Raw genomic sequence first — 16,037 nt, 5'->3', positions numbered from 1 at the left:
GCGATTGATAGGATCGATGATCATAGGTAACACTTTTCCTGAAAGAAATAAGAAAGAAGTGTTTTTTAAGGTTTTCTTTTTTTTTTTTTACGAAATATCTATAAAGATACATCTGCTTTTATCGCTCGCTTGAAGTAATAGGTTAAAAAAAAGTGCAACGTTAGATTTGAAAGGGTTGGAAAATAGAAATTTATTTCAACATTCTAACCCTTGTTTTAATACATTTGTATTTACAATTATATAACTCGTTTTAAGTATTGAAAATTTGTTCAACAATCAGCAAATTGTTAAAATCAGAAATCGAATAATATGGAAAATATTCCCTCTTCCGATGCGAGGATTAAACGGTTTGTCAATTTACATCACGTAAAAAACACGCAAAAAAAAAAAATCTTCGTCCAAAATTGTTCATCCCCTTCGTTTTTTATCCGTGTTAAAAAAATCTCGATGAAGAATCTCCGCAAAGTGGAACGGACGTTCGTTATCGACTTGCACGAGTACGATTTGTTTGCTTGCAACCGTGTTTGCACGCCTCGTCTGCAAGGGAATAGAGAGAGAGAGAGAGAGAGAGAGAGAAGTAATAACGAGCAATTCGAAAAACAGTGATTTTTGGTTGCACCGGAAGCTGCAAAGCGGCACAGCACAAAGTCGCTACCGATTTACGCTTTCGAGTGAAATGTTTGCACGGCTTGCCAAGCCAGCCGTCACGGAAATGAGCATAATATTTGGCCGCGTAATCAATCAATTAGCGCGGGCAACGAGCATCACTGGCGCGCATTAGTTTACCGCTGACTGGCCACCGCCCCCCGGTTGCGATCAATCGAATAAACAACCCCTCATACGATTCGCTCCACCGCTGCTTCGAGAATCGTGCAAACACTTTGGAGACTGTGTTGCCGCTGGAAACCGCGCCGATCATATCCCAGAATTGTTCCCGAATTGTTTCGCCAAGCGGGGCGAAATTTTCTAACCTCAATTCGAATTCGAAAATAAATTATTTATTTATGTAGATTTTCCAAATTTAACGATATTTGATTTTTATTAAAGGAATAGGAAATCGAAATTATTTTCATTTAAAAAAAGATCAATCGAATTTAAATCCTCGGAATAAAAAAAGATCCTCGGATCAATTAACTTTGAGAATTTGATCTTTGATTCTCTGACAAAGCTCGGAGCTTTGAATCGTTGAAAGAAAATTGTCGAATAACAATGAGAGAATCTTTTTCTGTTGATGTTGCAGCTTCTTCAAAGTCCCAGCTTTTTTTACCGCTCCCCGGGTAAAGAGAAATCGATAAAGTCATCGAGATCGTTCATCATCTCGTAGTTCATCGTTTTTGTCCAATGTCAACGTGTTTACTCTCGGCTGTCGGTTCGATGATCGAGCAATAATTGCGACCGATTCGAGGCGCAAATCGTCACGGATGACGGAATACGTACGATCCCTCCCCTAAATTCGGCCTACGTTACAATCCATCGTAAACCAGGGTAGTATTTGCTCTCAAGAGAATTACTTTTGCTCTTGATATCAAATTTGTACTCTCGAGAGTAAAGATCCAATTTGTAATTTGTTTCCACTATTTATGATAAACAAATTTCGTGAATAACAGTGGCTAATTCCTTTCCAAGATTTCGAAAACGAATTGCAAAGATATCTCAATAGGAGATGTCAAAGTCGGATGTCTGCTTTTTTCACTCGCGATTCGAAAACGAACGAATGACGAGCTCCCCATTGAAAAGTAATTGCGTTTGGGACAGAAATACTTGTTTGGTATTCCTGTAATATTGGTTTCGTTCCTTTATTTCTTCGCTTAAGTGCGAAGTGAATATTTATAGAATACGAATACGAATACTCGATCTAAATCATTTCCAGCGAATGTCAATAAAATATCGTATTTATACGATATATACGTTTGAAGACTGGTTTGGATTAGGTAATTTTTTAAGTTTGCAAATTTTTCGATTGGAAAGAAATGAATGGAAGAATACTCGAGAAGTGGTGTCAATATTCAATGATTGACTCGTACTACTATTTGCATACGTATCTTCAAACGTACAAGTATTCGCTGTTGTCTTTTTATTATTCACTTTTCTACCTCTCGAGTATTATATTCTTCATCAATCCTCAACTATCTACACATTCTATCGCACTAACCCAATTCGCAAGCGTATCGAAACCATACTCCATCTCTTCGTTAACAAACAATTAAACCTCTTTCCCCTATCTTTCGCGAATCATTCCAGCAGCAACAATATTTAAAATACTTCTCCAAAGAATCGCAACGAGCGTCCAACCCTCCGCAAGTATACCAGCTCCTCCAACCCCTTCGTCATCTCCCTCTTCCTTTCTCTCTCTCTCTCTCTCTTTTCTCCAAAACGTTAATTCACGCACGTTTGTTTCTCACGGAGCCGAGGCCTCGCCAAGTCCCTACGCTTTGAAATCCTCCAGTTCGGTGTCCCGCTGGGACATAATAACGCGCACATCCATTCTTTCGCACGGCCGATAACCCAGCCAACCATCCACGAAGAGAAAACCTTGGGCGAATCGTGGACGCCCAAGTTGTGCCGCCTGTTACACCCCCGCCTCCCCCGCAAGGCTTTTCCCTTCCCATTTCCCTCGGCAGTTTGTTATTCCGAAAAGTCTCTTTTTAGCCGTAGAAACTCGACACAGCCGGGGCCGCCGCCGCCGTCGCCACCTCCTCCTCTTCCTCCTCCGCCTTCTCTCACCCCTTCGAGTAACCTCTTTTCTCCGCCTCCCTCTCTCTCGCCTCCTCCCCCTTCTTCCATACCTCTCTCGCCTTGTCGCTTTCTCCTCTCCACCCTCTGCCACCCTGCCTCTTCAGATCCACTCACCCCTTTTTCCTGTGTAGATTTCTACTACCCCGCTTCTACCCTCGCCCGGTTCTCACCCTTCGCTTCCATACAGGCTAACCTTCCTTACGAAGAATGAAATTACCTTCGTTACGCGAAACTCGGTTCGACCCAACCCTCCGATTCTTCTCTCTCTCTCTCTCTCTCTCTCTCGCTCTCGCTCGCTCGCTCGCTCTCTCGCTTCCTCCTTCGCTCCGTGCCACCCCTTCGACCGTGCCTCCTTCCAGAGAGAAACGTATGTACGCGTGTTGTATACAGCGTACCACCCACACGTAGGAGATTCTTATGTGTACACGGATGCCGTGTACACGTCGGAGGGACGATTTTATTGCGCCATTTTTCCCACCCCGAACACACGACCGCTCCTCGGGGATGGCACGAAAGTAATGGCTCCTTCAGAGACCCGCAACTCAACGCCACGTGACACTTGGGATTTATGGTCAGTCGTGTGATGTTTCTCTCCTTTCTTTCTCTTCTTCTCTTTTACTTTATTTTCTTTTACGCGGTTTTTCACCGTTTGATTCATTCCATTCGCGATTCTCCGGGTTTATTTGGATACACTTTGCTCGTCAAAGATTTTATTTTGTAGAATCGTAGCCATGTTTCTTTTGGAATTTGTCGAGGTTTTCCCGAAGGAGGAATATAGAATATTCTTTTACGAAGAAATATCGAAATATTCTTTCAAAATTGTTACCGATTATGTCGTTAATTATAATTCAGAAAATATAATCCCCAAGCAATATAAATCCTAGAAATCGATTGCCTCGATTTCACAGCCGAGTCGTGTTCCCTTCTCGAGATGCGCGCGATGAATTATCACGAAATAAACGTGACCCACGTGTTGGATACACCTGGGCCGAAGTATCATGTGCCGGAAAGAGAATTATTATCCGAGAGGATGAATAGAGTTCAGTTGATAGAAGATCAATTGTGATGGCTAGGGGGATCCTCATTGTCCGACGGAAAGTACCACGTCAAATCTGAGATTTGCTACACGATGCTTCTCTCTCGCATGCTGGGGTGAAGTAACGAACCTTCGAGGGGATGATAATCGTTTCCTACCAGCCGAGGTGTATCGATTCACCTCCTCTCTTCCTTCCCTTACTCGACCATTCGTTATTTATTTCTATATTTATTATTACAGGTTGGTTGCGTTACAAATCTGCATAGTGTCTTTTATCTCTATAAACAGACGTTCAAGCGAATATTGATATCGTTGTATTTGTAATTGTTGTACCATCGTATGATTCTTATTCAGAAAAATAATAAAACGAAAGTAAAGTATATTGATACAGAAGAATGCGTTGAGTTTATAGCAATTTTCTCTAAATAGCGATTACTCTAAGAACATTTTGAAGTAGATATTAAAACGCTAATAAAAAAAAATAAATTGCGTTAGAATTTCGTAAGCACCGATTAATATAGCTATAATTTCAGAATTGTCAAATCGCTCTGTCACGAATCAGAATGATATGGACCGAGCCAGTCCAAAAATAACCGCGTACACATCGCGTGAACCTTCAGAAGGGAAGGAAGTTCAGATCGCGGGGTTGTTCTGCAGTCGTTTTTGAAAATAGCTTTTGAATTCCGCAACGAGGCCTTTCCTTCCCCCACGCGTCATTAACCTATGGAAGGAATAGAGAGAATACGAAGAAGGAAGGAAGGAAGGAGTCGACAGGGTGGAACTCGTGTGCTCCAAGTTGGCGCGGTTCACACCCCGTGGCAGACGGATCACGTGTCAACCACGCAACGACGTGGCGCCAGGGCTCATCCCGGCTCCCTTTTTCGGCGACCTTTGAGGCCGACCGCAAAAATCATCGACTCTGTGAAACCCTAAGCAAGGCCTAAGAGCGTGCGGAACGATCGCACACGTGCTCCTCCTCGCCTCTCCTCCTTCCTTTCCTCGATCGGCGTCGACTTTCATTGTTACCAGAGGAGACGAGACAGAGGGAAAAAAGGCGGTGGAACACAGGGTTTCGTGTTAATGTTGGCTGCGAAACGAGATCTCGAGGTCGGCTTACGAGAATGACGAATGGAGCTTTCTGGGCTTTCTTATATACAACTTCCAACTTCACTCTGTTTTAGTTCCTTCTGATCTATTGTGGATTTTTCCTCCGTGTATCTCTTAATATTTATCCGTCGGTGAGTAGTATTTTTTGAAGATTAATTTTAACGTTCCTTGGAAGATTAGCACGTCGAACGAGAAAAATCGTCGAAAATCAAAATCTCCTTAACCATCCTCATTGATCTCAAGGATACATCAATATTCTTGATGAAACAAATACACACACATACACTGACGCGTACATCCTGAACCACACGAAGCATGAACGTATGGTGAGAGGGTATGAGACGAAATATCCGTGATCGGTAAAAAAGTAATGTGGGTCGGTGGTGTAAAAAGGCAAATAGAGAAAGATGGTGGAGGGGGCGAAAGAAAGGGGGACGTAGGAAGAAAACGCAGTATAAACGGCGCGGAGATATCCAGCATTTTATGAATAATGGTCGCAAGAAACGTTGCTCGGCGCAAGCCGAGCACGGTGGGCGTTTCTTCGTTTTTTTTACGTTTCACTTTTACGATCCATTCGCTGCCGACCAGCCCTACAGCCACCACGTCCGCCGGGCATCAAGTGAACCGACACGACATCGATCCCTCCGCGTCCGGGTTCTAATGATTTCCTGCGATGAAATATTTATTCTAATGCAAAACGGACGGCCCATTACATCCTTTCGTTTCCACTCTAGGTGTACACCTTTCTTCCTCGTCTTTTTCTTTCCTCCGTTATGATTGGTACGGTGTAAAACCGAGTATGGCGATCTTCCTTTGGACGAAGATGTAACTCGTTTATCCGCAACAGAAGATTTATCGTTGCTTTTAATCGCAGGCATGGAAAAAAGTATCATTTTAAAAGTTAATCAACTCCTCCTCTTTCCCTTTCTTGCTATTGTTACACTCACTGCTAAGAAAGAATTTTCTTTCTTTCTTCATTCTTTAACTTTCTTTAAGATCTAAATCGCAACACGGTTTAAAAATCATTCCACGAAATTTCCGTGAAAAATTCTTAAAACAGCTCGAAACTCATCGGTGACTCGAAATTTTAGAAGGAATCCTAGAAACATGAGGGGCATCAAAGGGCAAGGTGACCGATCGAGGAGGGCCCAGCAGGTGTTCCAGTGCCGATTTTACGGCAACCCTTGACCCCCGGCTAAGCCGATCGGAATAAGTTTTCCGGCCAGGTTCGCAATATATCGCCTCGTATCCTATTCCGGGCCACCGATTTATGCGTGGTCCCGATCGGACGAGTAACGATCTGTAAAGAGGTTTGTAAAGTTGGCGGGTAGCGAGAACCCCGTGGCGTGGCCCTCCCTGTGTGAGATCGGCCGGTCATCGACGAGGCTCGCGCCTCCTCTGAAACTTTGTTCGGGTACCCGCCGATTTATTCCTCGCGTTATACTCGACACACCTGGGATCGAATAGTTTCGCGGTGTCTTCTTTTTTTTTCTTCTCTTTTTATTTGCAATTTGTTTCGGTTTGTGGAGGTTATACAGGTTTCGAAGAGATCGTTATTTATTGACTTCCTGTTCCGAGTATGTTGGTTTTTGGGAAGGTTCTGATAAAATTGAGTGGATAATTTCAAGTGGACAGGCAATTATCATCGATGTAAGTTTCAACAGGAGAATTCATTTTGTAATCATGATGTTGATAATAATCATTCCCGCGTTCAGACAGGATATAGTTGTGGCCCCCAGCTAATAACGATCTTAAAACTCGTTTCGTTAGAATTACATAGAATCGAAGAAAAAACATTTTATTTTTATACCCGCGAGCATCCTGTCCAATTACAAGCATCGTCGAATTCTTTTTCTCTCTCCGAATCCCTCCACCCACTCGATGGATCGGACACGAGGGGCTCGTGTGGGCAGCACACGAGGGATGATAAGGAGCAGATCGGGTACGATAGCGCTTTGTGTCGCCGGGAAGCGACGGAAGATCATCGATCACGGGCCGGTGAATATGAATGGTGGCCGGGCAGTAACCGAGCCGGCGCTACTCTCCTACGGAGAGAAATTTGCAAGAAAGAGACGGGGACCACACGCAACCCAAGCATTCGATTCGACCGGGCTCCCTCGATTCCGGGTTGGTTCGTTTTCAAAGGGCGCTTAACAAACGCTGAGCTTGATTTTATTAAGGGAGACGCGAGTTTTGGAGAATCGTGTAATGATGCGAATTATGGGCTTTATTTTGACAGAAAAATACGCGAGAAACGACGATATCGTTGGATCGGTAGATTTAAAAGATTGAATGTTTGAAGGGAATGATCAATCATTTCGAATCTTTCAATTTCGATCCCTCCGTAGACGAGTGAAATCGCCGCTAGATCGCGAAAAGACGTTCCCTCCATGATCGAGAGCGGCGTGGAGGCCGTGTTTGGGGATCATTACGGCGCGAGTCGGCCGATTCCTCTTCGTCTCGGTTTAATTAATTGGCCATAACTCAGGAAAACCGTAAATCTTCGATCTCTCGCGTATGCGGGCCCACGGCGAGAGAATGGGCCTCGTAGGTGGCGATTGTCTCGGGGCCCACGCTTCGCGACGAGTGGGTGTGCAGAAATGGCCCGCCACTTTTTTCCAACTTTCTCGGGGGTACCGCCGACTTTTCGCCACGGATCTCGCAAATTTCGTAAAGGAATTCGATCGAAACGCCTTCCCCGTCATCGCCTCGATCAGGCTGCGCTCCGATTCCGTTCTCGTGTAGTGGATTATGAAACCACTGAACATCGATTCATTTTGGATGTATTGATAGGAAATGTATTGATATTTACATTTAGCTGTTATTCTTTCCTTAAGTATACTTTTTTTTTTTTCAAGTGTTCAATCAAAACGTATCATCAGATCATATTATATTAGAGAAGGAAAATTCCGAATTTTTTGACAGGTCTGTTGAAAAAACAACGCTATTAATTTCGATACACCATCTTGAAAATCGAGAAAATTAATTTACTTCGGTATTAATTCGTTTATTCATCCGCGCGATATACACGATGGATCAATTTTTTCAACAAAAATAAAGAGAATAAAAAAGAAGATAGTATTTGCACGATGGTAAAATTGAATCTCGTCCTAAATCACGAGAGACACTCTATCCGCCCCCTTGTGGCCTGATTATCGGGCAACCGACACGATCGAGCGAAGCCGAGTATCGAACTGGGTGGTCCCCAGAACGCGGGTATTCCTGTAACTTCCTCCTGAATGGAGCGGGGCACGTCGCGTTTTCGGGGCCATCGTCGGATTTCGGATGTAGGCGCGACCGCGTCTCTGAGAGCGAAGTGCGAAGGTCCGGTGACGAGCTAATGAGCAACCAACTGCCGCTGCCATGTGGCCACCAGGCATCGCCTACGACGCTGCCGTTGCTCGTGCTTACGGGAAATTAATGTACCTCGAGAATTAATGATCCGGCCCGCTTCCTGGAACGGGAGCACCGGCCCAGATTCGGCCCCGCCGACGTTTCGTTCGACCGATCATCCGGCGCATAGCAGTTTTCGGGCGGGAAAGCGTCGAGAGGGTTGAACAGGTTAGGGGATTGGAGACGAAGTTAAGGAGAATACTTCATTGAGGATTTTCAGACCGATTTCTTTCGATTTTTCCCATTTGTTGTAGGTGGAAAAACGTCGAAGGGGTTGAACAGGTTAGGGAATGGAAGACGAAGTCAAGAAGTGAAGTTAAAGGTAAATTAGTGACAAGCTGAATTTAGTTTCATCGACGTTTCGTTCGATGACAGACCGATTTCTTTGTAGCTTTCGATTTTTGTTATACATGGAAAGGCGTCCAAAAGATTGAACAGGTTAGGGGATGGGAGATGAAGTTACGAAGAATGTTTCATTGACGTTTCGTTCGACGATAGATCGATTTTTTTGTAGCTTTCGATTTGGGAATGGGAACGAAAGTCAAGAAGTAAAGTTAATTAAAGGTAATTAGTGACAAGCTGAATTCGGTTTCGTTAGACCGATTTCTTTGTACTTTTTTCGTTTGTTGTACGTGAAGGCGAAGAGATTGAACAGGTTAGGGGATGGGAGACGAAGTTAAAGAGAATGTTTCATTGATGATAGACCAATTTTTTTGTAACTTTCGATTTTTATCGTTTGTTGTACATGAGAAAGGGATTGACCAGATTAGGAAGTGAGAGAGGAAGTTAAGAAGTATAATATTGATATCGAGGATAGTTAATGGCAAGGTGAAAGCAAAGAAAGGCAGATCATTCTCAAATCGTATTTATTGATTATTTATGATAAAATAAGTATATAATGTTTTTCTTATATATAGATAAATAAAAATATAGCGACTAGAGGGTATATCGTACTATCAAATAGACGTAACGATTATATTCTTTTAAAATTTTAATAAAACAAGGAAAATCTGTTATTCAAACAACAATTTATTACCGGTAAATAAAACGTCATGAAACGTCGTGCCTCGAAGACACGAGAATCTACGTTCGTTTACCGCAATACCGAGCTCGAACCGCAAACAATCGTCGCGTGCTGAGGATGGAAAAGAAACGAGGGCAAAGGGGAGAGTGTTAAAACGGAGGGAGGGGGGCGAGGGAGAATGGGTTAAAACGGCTGTCAGTTCAGAACGAAACAATAAACGCGCGAGCCGGGTTAAGGCAATAATTCCGTGGGTTTTGTTCGATTTTCAAGGATCTTCCATGCGGTCGGTTCCTCGGACAACAAATCGAGCGGCTGACCCGTTTGCATATGTATGCAACGTGTGTAACGAGTTTCGCGATGATTTACGTCCTCCACGGTCCCGTGGAACTAATCTGTATTTGTTTATTTAGCCAAACACTCTCCCGAGACGATCACGAGCCTCCTCTCTCTCTCTCTTCGCAGAATCCTTCGCCGCTTCTCCAACCATTTCCTTCTTCCCTCTTTTCCTCTCTTTTTCTTTCTCTCTCTCTCTCTCTCTCTTTCTTTCTTTTTTTCCTCTTCTTTTCCTTTTTCTTTCTTTTTTGGTTGCAGATCTACGCCGTGATTTAGGGTTTCGGGTTTCGATGCACTCGCCGGTCTGTTGTGTTTACCATTCCGTTGAATTTATTGCCGGAACACGAAGAAGATAGCCGGGGAACGAGCGAGAAAGCAATTGGATTTGCACTCCGATTCCGCGAGCCTACGGCCGAGCCGAACACGCTTCGTTTTCTTAAATTAAACATTCCCGATAGGCATTCGTGACCCCCGGTGAACCGCAGTAGATGTTTTTTTGGGGGTAGGGGGGTGGGGGGGGGGGAGAACAACGCATGACGAGATATCGACGCGGCTGCGTTGTTCTTTCTAATTTTCGAGGCTATTTTGAAACGGAGAAAAACGTATTTTTTTTTCTCTATTTTTCTCTGTTTCTCGGACACCTCTTTGTCTAGGATTCGTATCATAAGGATTTTTTCTCATCTTTGACAGAGGAGGAGATTCATTGGTTGAATTGAAAATTTACTTTCGCTCGTTCGAACGAATCGCATTTCGGATCACTATTTGGACACGATTAAATTATTATTATTCGTGGTGTATTTTATTTATTTATTCCGATCGAAGGAATTCGAAGTGAATAACAAAGTGTAGCTTCGTTACGATAATTGTAAAGGTATTCGCGGTTGAACGGTTGTATCGATTGTATCATTCAGATTTGTCCTAAAATGCGTATAATTACCAAATAATCAAAGTGCTCGTGTCTCGTGGTAAACAACTCTCGACACGGTTCCGTGTAACGCAGACGATACTTGTTAATACTCGAAGTGATAGAATATCGGTGAAATAGCGCAGAATATTATAGGCTCGATGGTACTTGAGATACAAATTATCCTCGCTACGTACGTGCACTTCATTATTTAAACTTCGTCTAAATATAAACAAGGACTCGAAAAAAAGTAGAGCGTACGCAGCATCGAGCCGCCAATTTTCATTCTCACTTTATCGCTCGAGCACGATGATCCTCCTCTCTGGAAAAAAAGAAAATAATAATAACGACTTTTGAAACTGTTACTTCGTCAACCTGTCTCCTCAATTTCCTCAAAATTCATGAAACGAACGGTTCGAGGATCAAAGAAGAAGAAGAAGAAGAAGAAGAAGAGAAACGAGAAAACAACCTGATCAACGATCTCTCAATCACGAGGGATCCCTGGCAAAGTGGAAAAGGGGGCCACGAGGCGAGGGAGGGAGGATGGCGGGTGGGATTATGTCATTAAAGCGGTCACGGTTCACCGAACTGTCATCGAGAATCGGGCGCAGCTCGTGTGTACGCGACGCGTGACACCCGGTAGTTGCACCTGTGTCATCGTTGTTATCCCCGCTTTGTCGATCCGTGTACCCCGTCCGCCTGAAATAACACGCATCCGAAAACACACCACGTGCGGCCGCGCACGCACACGATCCGCGTGCGCCCGCGTCGCTAACGAGCCTCCGCTCATCTATAAGCTGCCAATTAACAGGCTATGAGTCGCGGACGAGATTGGCTATCAATTAATTTACATTCCGCTCTCCTTCTCTCTCTCTCTCTTTCCTTTTGCTCTCTCTCGATTCGTCCACCCTCTTTGAAACGTCCAACAACCGGCGTTGTACCCCCTGTGTCGATCGAAGGACAGGACTCGCAGGTGGCCGTGCATTTAGGCTCACTTAGGGAGGAGAGGGGGGGATTGGTCGATGAGTATCGTTGGTTGCTTAGATTGTTCGATATGCGAGGGTACAGGTGGTTGTGTGAGAGAGGGAACTCGGCTCGGTTCGATCGATGATTCTGATGGCTCTCGGTTGGGGATGTTTGTTTGATTGGATCCGAATGGAATAATTGTAGCTGTGAAAATTTGCAATACAATTTGGAGATTCGGTGCTGGTTATTCGAAGTAGGCCGAAGAATTGTTTTTCAAACGTGGTCGAACATCGTCGAATACTTTTTACAATTATTTATTTATTCCTCGATATCGGAGGAAGAAGTAAGTATGATAGAAAGAGTATAGTAGTAAATTTTCAATTTCTTCAATTTTACTCGAGAGAAGAATCTTAGGGGAATTGCATAGTATAAATTTCCGTTCTTCCTTCACGCGAGAGAAGGATGATGTTCAAAAAAATAGTGCGAGGGGGGAGAAAATATTTACAATTAATAAAAAAAGAAGAGAAAGACAAGAGAATCATCCCCTTGAAAAAGAGTGGCACGAGTTGCTTAAAAGGCCGTTTATTTCTCAACTTACTTTACCACCCATCAATCATCGGCGAAGAAAACAGGCGTCCGCCATTCCTCGACGTCGCCCACGATCCCCCGACGGGATTATATCGCGGAACGAGATGGAATATTTGAACGGTTACGTCGGCTGAATTATCGGGAGGTCACCGTTGTCTTGGTCACGCGTGAACGAAAGAAAAGAACGGTCTCGCCTTGCCGGCGACAGTCGGGCCAATATAATGCGTTTCAATTAATTAGCTAATAAGCCGCCTCGTTAGAGATAAATGGCCGCGGCGTTGGTGGCGCTCGATCGCGTCCTATGCATCCATCTTCCCTGGTCCCGGATCGGAAAGGCAACGGTACACCATATACTTAACAATATCCCGTTATTTTAAGCTTTCTAAATTACACGTGTAATTTACCATTTGATCCGAATTTCTTTCTATTACATGGATATATATTGTTTAACATTTGTAACACCCTTTTCTACTTTGTTACTCGATATTTATTTTTCTGAACGAAATAGCACACATAGCAAAATTGAAAATGCAACAAATTAGAACTTTCGAGTGATAAATATTCTTTCAAATGACGAACAAACGATATTCGAAAATTTCTATCCTAGGAGAGCGAACATACATATATATATATATATATTACTCGACTCTCGTACAATATAATTTATAAGTAAACAATCCCGAAGCGGAATGTCGTAGCGCGTTGTGTTACCACTCCATTTTCTCCCTTTGCCGCAATTAACACGTTAATTTGACTGGCAGAGGCGTGCCGAATCCCGGCACCGTGATAAAGGAGAAACGAACGAGAACCGACCGCCCCGCTTTCTTGCGTTCCTGTTATAATCCCCGTTACGATATCTCGGTATCCACCGACCGGTTTTTCTCCACGGAACCATTTCGATTTTCATACGTTTCTATTGCCCCGCGCTTATCGCCGAGGACCAGCGAGCACTCGTAAAACGCCGTATTTACGTAACGTCCGGCGAATATTATTAATCGTTAATTAAACCGGTACAAAGCGGCTCGATAAGATATCGTTTGAACAGTGGTGCACTCAGAGGGGGCTCCCTCTTTCGACGGGGCTTTGCGCAAAACAATTAAATTAACGTGATCGTGGTGTGTCGATGGGGGTAGGATAGTGAAATTTTTTTTTCTTCTCTCCCTTTTTTTCTCTCGATGGAATAATGATTTTTGCTCGTTCTAGGCGAAAGTTTAGCAAGCGTCCAAGAGTGTTTTGGTGTTGGTTCGTATTTTTTTCGAAAGAGTGGAGTTCCGTCGATGGATGGAAGACGAGAGTTATTTTTTTTTTAGAGAGAGTATCTTTTATCCGCATCTTGTCAAGTAATTGACGATTAAACCTTGTTCGATTACCTGTTTGTACTTCAAAGCAAATTTATTTTCTAGTAACGTTCGTCCGGAAAGAAAAGAGTGGATTTGATAGAGAGGGAATGGAATAATCGTGAATGGTGGACATGGATGGACAAGCAAATTCTTCGCATACAGAACAAAGCTAGTATTAGCCAATTATCGAAAGAATTTCAATAATTGTTGTCAAGAAAGTTGGAAAAATATAGTCTTATAGTTACTAAACTTTCGAAGTAATAAATCAAACATCGTATCATCGAAAGTAACTTTTAAAAATTAGAAAGTGGCTTAAACCTTTAACAAGAAGACTACCTTTCGATCTTTTCAAAGGCTACTTCTAATAAATCAGTGATGGGAAAAATTTAACGGTTATAAATAAATTTACCTCGATATTTCATTGTTCGAAACACAATAATAATCGGAAATAATTGTGATGCAAACGTTACACAAAAAACGGATTAATTGTAATAAATACTCGAACATTTTAATACTTTTTAAGCGATTACTTAAAAACTAACTTTATTCGAAATCTTTAACCTCAGTTTCAATTTCAACCTTCAAAATTCCTCTCCTCTTCGAAACCTGCAACGTCTCAATCCCCACCTCATCATCTCTCACCAATCTCTCTAACGTGACGCGCGTGTTCGATCAAACGCCAGCCCCGATCTCGAGCGTAATAATTTGCGAATTCGAAATCCCCTTCCCTCCACGTGGAAACGAAGGCACAAATCATTCGAGAGACAGCGAGGAAGACATCCCCATACTCGTCCACCCGCCCTAAGTCGCGACGCAACTCATCCAACTAATCGTCCATCCGGCTCGCGACGCGACGCCGAGCCAAGGCGAAGAAAAAGAGGAGGAAGGCGTGCACGAATTTCGCTCGCACATGTACCGTGGCGTGACATCTCGCAGCTATTACGCTGACTCGAGGAGGCAGGTGCAACATCGCTCACTGTCCCCCGCCGATATATTCAAATGGGCCGCGATCCTCCCCCCTCGCCTCCTCCCACGTCTACGCGCGCACCAGACGCGCTCCTCCTCTCGCTCGGTTTTTACTTTCCATTCCTTTCTTTCCCTCCTCCTTCGACCTCCTCTGTCCGCACAGGCGTTCGTCGCGCCTCGCCTCTTTTTCGGCACGCTCGTGAACCGCTAATTAGCGCGGACTTTGCGCGCCGCGTGGATCCGTGGAATCCGTGCAGTTGTTTGTCACCCGCGCCAGCTTCCCGTGCAGGAAGCTCCTTCCACCCCTCTTCCTCCCTCTTTCCTTCTCCGTCCCCTTCTTCTTCGCTTTCTTCTCCCTTCGTTTCCAACTAGATGCAAGCTTTTTCGCGGTTACCGTGCGTTACTCTTCCAAGAGTCAGGGGAGAGGATTTCTTTTCTTCTCTTTTTTTTATACAAAATATGTTGTAGTACAAATTTTTAAGAGTAAATTTTAAGAGATGAGTAAAGAGGATTGATCGGACGATTTGTATTTCGTTGGATTTCGTTTCGTGTTTTATGGGGAATATTGGAATGTAAACAAATTAAATGTACAATCTATTTATTCGCATTTTAAAAAGACATGGATATTTATAATATCTGCATACATCGTCGAACTTTGGAAATATTTTGTCCATTAAGTGTCTAAAGAAAAATTCCATTTTTGGTATTCAATTAACTTTCATGGATCCATTTATTTCTCTTAAAAAAATTTAAAATAAATTATTTCTGTACAGGAACCGTTTTTCGTGACGACAAGTTCCATGGAATATTGTTCCTTGCTCGTCCGGCTTCCCCTAAAGGACGAAGAACGACCTCTTTGAGATGGAAGGAGGAACGGAAGACGCGAAGGGGAAACGGGAAGCGCGCCACACCAGCTTTTGATATTCCTTTAGACCGATCTTCACGCCCGCGCCTTGAAGTTTGAATTATTGGCCGCGAAGAGCGGCACCCCTTGTCGAATGGTATCCGAGCGTGATGCGGGGCGTCGAAAGTGCGGCAAAGAGAGCTTTCGGTGACTCGGTAGAAGTAACGCGGAGACCACGGATGGTTTCGCATCCTCAGAAGAGAGGCTCGACGACGACGAACTCTTGGAAATTGTTCAAGCCAGTAACGTTTATTAGTTGTGTAACTCGATAGTTATTCTTGAGGTTTCGAATAATTGGGATGATTGAATAGTGGATGAAGAAAAGAAGAATAAAAAAGAGGGATTAAACTTAGGTTAAGAATTAGTTTTATTATTAGATTGTGCATAAGTTTAAGTAAAAATATTATATATTGATACGAATATTTATAAGAAAAGATATACACAAATAAATACTTAAACTTATACACATACATATATATATGTATAAAATTAAAACATAAAATATATATATATTATATATATATATATATATATATATATATTATGTTTTAATTTATTTTTCTATTTGTATTTCATGAATACGTTTATATTTCTATGTATTTTATATATTTTGTAAATTGTACAATCACCAATTTTCAAAAATAAAATTATTATTACAAAATAATGTTTATTTTATTTAACATGTTTAAATATCCTTACATATATTTTACATACGCATACTTCTCTGATCTCATATATCG

The 16,037-nt window shown here is 42.9% G+C and overlaps 1 long non-coding RNA gene across 1 annotated transcript in view; it reads left to right on the top strand.

Moving 5' to 3' along the window:
• LOC147656379 (uncharacterized) overlaps positions 1-15,738 on the top strand; it is an 83,820-nt gene extending 68,082 nt beyond the window's left edge. Inside the window, exon 3 of the long non-coding RNA XR_015294600.1 lies at positions 15,167-15,738. This is a non-coding gene — a long non-coding RNA (uncharacterized LOC147656379). The remainder of the gene's footprint in view (positions 1-15,166) is intronic.
• The last annotated feature ends 299 nt before the right edge of the window (positions 15,739-16,037 follow it).

This window comes from Apis florea, unplaced genomic scaffold, assembly GCF_048593485.1.
Source record: "Apis florea isolate Af1SG1 unplaced genomic scaffold, ASM4859348v1 contig_3793_pilon, whole genome shotgun sequence".
NCBI lineage: Eukaryota > Metazoa > Arthropoda > Insecta > Hymenoptera > Apidae > Apis > Apis florea.
Note: the sequence above shows the minus strand (reverse complement) of the source record. Positions and strands in the feature narration are given on the sequence as shown.